Here is a 5,306-nt window from a genome sequence, read left to right on the forward strand (position 1 = left end):
CATCTGAAGGGAGGGAGCCTGGGCTCACAGCACCTGCACTGGCACTCTCTGCCTGGCTCTTGGTTTCTTGCAGTGCAGTTGCAGTATCCCTCAGCTATCAGTAAGTTCCTGGGCTGCGGCTGTGCCTGAAAGGATAATGCAACCCTGAGTCTGAATTTATTTTTTCTCCTTGGAATCTGCAGGAATAGAGAGGGGAGCAGTGTCCTTCGCTCACTTTCAGCCTGGTCTGCTGAGGCCTTCCCTTTCTGGTCATGGGCTCAATGATTCCACAAAGACAAGCAGATCCATACACAAGGTACGTGCAGGATAAACTAGGACCATGTCAGTTGGAGAGGCCAGATGTAACAGTGTTCCTTTAAATCATAATCCTTCATGTAATATCACACTTAGTTGTCATAGAAACCATGGCATCACTAAGACTTACAACTCTTGATCCAGCAAAACAGTTGAGCATTTGCTTTTAATATTAAGTATGTGCTTAAATCCCAGCTATTTCTATGGCACTGCTTGTGTGCCTAGAACAAAGCCTACCACTTTAATTTTTTCCTAGATGAGAGTGATGTGGCCCAGTAAAACCTTCTGGTTGCTTTAGTTAAGCCAACACAGCATGCATGTTTCACAATCATCAAAATTACCAGTACAGGAATGGTCTAAAGAGAGTCCTAACAGAAGTTTTTTAGTTTAAGAGAATATGTTGGAAATTGAATGCTTTGTTAGATCCCATCACTGTCTCTGCTTCTGCAACCTGAAAAAGCATTAGAATAATGCTTTTCATAATTCCTTCCAGTACTTAGAACACTGGACATCTTTTAATTCTATTGACTGTATGAAGAGAGTAATTTTTTTAACGACTCTAGAAAATACAGAAGTTTGATCATAATTTCAGTCTAACATAAGCATTCGTGCTCCCAAATTAAATAACTATTTTAATATAGCTGCTCACATGGTATGTTGTATTTTTCTTTAAAGACTCAGTTTCTGGATTAAGTATTTAAGAACTGCTGTTTTCATTTTAAGGTATGTTTTAGCACTCAAAGTGGCTGAGAAAAGTATGAAAATATCTTTATATCTCCAAGAAAATGAACAAAAACTGGAGTCAAATTAAGAAAACCCTTACATGTATTTTAGTTCAAAGATCTGGTGTTTTTAAAACATCTTTTAGTTGGGTTCATAGGTGTCAATGTTGAATATTCAATTCCTGTTGCAAATACATGTGAGAGATAACATGTAATATTTTACTCATTTACATTAACTACAGTCTTTTGTTCCCCAGATCATACTACAAACAAAATACTCGGAGTACCCCTTCAGTGACTAAATGTTGCCCTTCAGATAGGGCCTCATTCAAAGCTCACTGGACTTGATGGGCAGGCTTCCACTGCAGCTCAATGGGCTGTTCATCAGAATTAGACAGGTGGTGTAGTCTGTATATTCCCGGTTTATAATTCGTATTTATTGGTCCCATGAGTTGTATGGAGTTGTTGCTACTGCTCTGGCTGGCCAATTTGGGTAACAAAACAGTGAGAAGCATGAATTCAGCAACACCACATCCATTAAAAGGTAATGCTTTGACTAATCTCAGCAGTTGATAACTGGACCTACCCTGTTACAGCTGTTCTAGAAAGTCACACATTCACGTCTAGTCTGTATTTATGCCAAGGAGACCTGTTCTGCAGATCTTCAATAGATGAAGGTGGTAGTAACTCCACAGTGAATTCGGTGCATTCATGATGCTTTCTGCCAGCAGAAAAACAATAAGATCCTAAAGGCGTAAGCTTTTGTGGAAATGAACGCAGAAGGTTAATAAACGTGGCTGAGTCACGATTCACTTCCAATTCAGAGAATGCTTGTGGACAAATCTTCCTGCTATTTACTGAGCTCTACCAGCTGGTAAATCACTGTGTGTTTCTAAAAGCTGCTCTTGTAAAAAGTTAAAATTTTGTGAATGGAAAAAGAGTTTGAAAATGTTACTGTCTATCTCCTTGCCTAGAGAGGAAGGTATAAGCCTTTGTATAACTGTAAAGATAAACCAATGAGTATGCTGTTGATTTTGCTGATTCTAGAGTACCTGGACAAAAAGACAGAATCTCATCTGTAAAAACATTTTATTAAATAGCATGATTGACGTGAAGAATGACTAAGAATTTATAGTCAGCCATATTAGCTCACAAGGCCAACAGCCACCCAGAGGGATAGTTCCCCCGATTAGTTGCTTGGGTTAATATTACTGTATAAATTTAGTTAATTTAAGCCCAGGTCAGCTGTCAAGAAGCTGAGAATGAGACAGGAAAGGGGACAGTAAACCATTTTTCTCTTACACTTACGGGGCTCATGTTCAGTTTTGACATAGCTCATCTGAATCTAAGAACTCGCACTGTTTCTGTGTGTTCCCTGCAGTCCATTGTAGGCAATGGATAAAATAGGATTGAAAACAATTTCAGAGCACAGAAAAGGGCCACTGCCTTCTTTTATCAGTATCTCTTTTATCTTCAGGGTTGTTGACCTTACAGGGGCTTTTTTCCTCCTCTCAAGCACGCAAACTATTAAAACCGCCAGCCTCGGTGAGCCTGTACCTGCTCCTCCTCCCGTGTCAGTGCAGTCGGGCAGGCTGCACCGAGGGACACCGCCTGGCCTGGGAGAGCCCTGGAGCTGCAGGGACCGAAGTCCCTTTGGGGAACGCTTACTTTCAGTCTTCTCCCTGCCGCTCGGCGCTAGGTGGTAGTGTGTGCTCACTGAAAATGCCGGCGTTGCTAACAGGGCCTGACAGAAATCCTCACCGAACCCAGCCTTGTCACGGCTGTTAATGCTGTCAGGAGTGCAGCAGAAATTAAAACTGCGTTACCAGTGTGGCAAGACTTCGCTCTTTGAAACATCTGGGCCAGAGGAGGTTTCTAAGCAGTCTCAAATCAACATATCTTTCTTACAGCTCACCTTATCCAGCTTGCCTTGCCACCGTGAAATCACAGCCTTTTCCCTTGGCCTTCCCCGTCGTGCCCACCTTGGGCCACCCTTGTCCCCCCATGGTGGCCACTTTTGGCAGCCCTTCTGCACTACAGCCTTGCTTCCTCAGAGACTTCTAGTCTCTTACGTCAAGGTCGCAGGAAGCTTTGGGCCAACATTCAGGTTGTGTTTTCTTCTTCCCGGTTTAATTTCATTTTTCTTGCTTAAATCCCCAGCTTCCTCTGTATATCAGTGCTAAATAATCCCTCTCTTTACATAGTGCTCGCAGATATTGGGAGCCAGAACACAAATGCAGGGCTGTGCAACTACCTGTACTATTGGTTATATAGTACAACCATGTGCTAATGCAGGGAGGGGATGATAAAGATCCTTTAACTCCTTCCCTCCAGCCCTGTTCCTCTCCTCCTGTCCCTGTGGGAAGCTAGTGTTTCCCTGTTTAACTATCCCTTAGTTAAAATGTTTGTATGAGACTGGGTCTTCAAGCCGGATGAATCTTCCTCAGCCAGGTAGGGGACAAGTTAAGACTCTTGTCTAGAGAAAAAATCACCCTGGTGAGCATATTGCCACACTCTGCATTCTTGTAGGTGTCACACAGATGCTGTGTTGTTCTGAGCTTGCTTTGTGCTGTGCCTGGGGCTAAAGTGAGTGCAAGTCAGACGTAGGATTGGGGGGTGTAAAGGAGGATCCTAATGGACATTGGCTGCATCTGAGAAGCTAGCTCTGGTGTTTCGTCCTTTTAAGTCCCACTTCAGAAATCTGCTCTCCAAGTCCCACTTTGCTCTGATTTTTGATAATTTTCTGCCAAGATCACAGTTGCAGTGTTCTAGGTGCAGTTTTGCCTCCTGTGTTTATCAAGGAGCTTTCCCTTCTTTATGCAATGATACTGGCAAACACCACCTAACTTTACACTGACCTTGCTCTTAACTGCTTCTTGAACTTGTTGGACTGTTTAAATTTGATAGAAACAGAGTAAAATATTATGTTCCACAAATTTTCTAAAAATCAGTGACTAACTAGAGGAAAAAGTGTTCCCCCTTTTGGAAATATTGATAAGACCCCTGGTCTTACCCTGTCCACAAACCAGAGCTCATCTGCACATACATAGAATACACTGGACAAAAAGATGGAATCTTATCTATAAAAACGTTTTCTTAAATAAACAGATTCAAGTAAAGAATGCAATAGAAGATACCAGGCAGGATAGATTCTGAAACCAGCCACAGCATCTGCTCTGTCTTCCCGAACCAAAACAGGTGGTGAACGTGGGTGGAAATATGGAGAATCCTGTGGAAAGTAAGCAGTGTGGAGACACGGGAAGGAACTAGGAAAGGGTGAGGGGATTTATAGCATGAGACGAAGTGAGACACAGTGCGATGGTGACATAAAAATGCAATCTATAGAAAACCAGGATTCACTGGGTTTGTGGCTTGTAGATCAAGGGGTTGGGGTTTTTTACCATTTCTGATTTTTCTGCACCTCTTGGAATTATTTCCTTGTCCTCATTGTTATTCAAAATGCCTCTCTGTGTCATCTGATAATTTCATCAATGATATTCTCTTCTAGATCACTGTGAAAGTCTTGAGATCAACTCTAACACAGCACTCCCATGATGCATTTTAAACACACTGAGCACCTTTCCCTGCTCAGTAATTTGCTATTTTTATTCCTCATTCACCATTCTTAAGCCAGTTCTCCAGCTATGTGGGTGCTGTTATGTCAAGAGATGTGAATTAATGTTATATTCAGACTTCCGTGATTCAGTCTTTCAAATGTTTGTTTAAAGCCAAGTATGTTGGTTCTGCTACTTCCCTTCTACTCACTGATGTTGTAAATCTATAGGAGGTACCCTTCCTTATAAACTCCAGGGCAAAAATAACTGTGAGTCTGTTATCCTTCATCTGTTTTAGTGGCTTTTTGTGCTTAGAATTTGTTTCTAGCAGGAAAAGTCAGATTTACAGAATGGTAATTGCTGGGATCATTCCTTTCTGAGGTTTGGTCTTGCATTTGATTCTCTGAGACTGCTGTTTGCTGTGGCTTTTTCCTCAGGCAATTCTTCATACTTCAAGTCATCTTGAAAGGCAAAACTGCACCTAGAATACTGCAACTGTGATCTTGGCAGAAAATTATCAAAAGATAAAAAGTCTTATCTTTTCTGTCCTTCTTTCACCCATAAAGATACATGGGTTAATTCTCCAGATGCACTTCACCACTTTTTTTCAGTGCTGTATCTACCAAACTCAATTTTGTGTGTTTGATATTTAAAAGTGACTAGGCGCAGAGTATGTAAAAAATCCCATACCAGAGCTTGGTAGATCTTGACTTGTGGTCTATGGACCCCTGTGACC

The sequence above is a fragment of the Pygoscelis adeliae genome, unplaced genomic scaffold (genome assembly GCF_000699105.1).
Source record: "Pygoscelis adeliae isolate BGI_AS28 unplaced genomic scaffold, ASM69910v1 Scaffold298, whole genome shotgun sequence".
NCBI classification, from domain to species: domain Eukaryota; kingdom Metazoa; phylum Chordata; class Aves; order Sphenisciformes; family Spheniscidae; genus Pygoscelis; species Pygoscelis adeliae.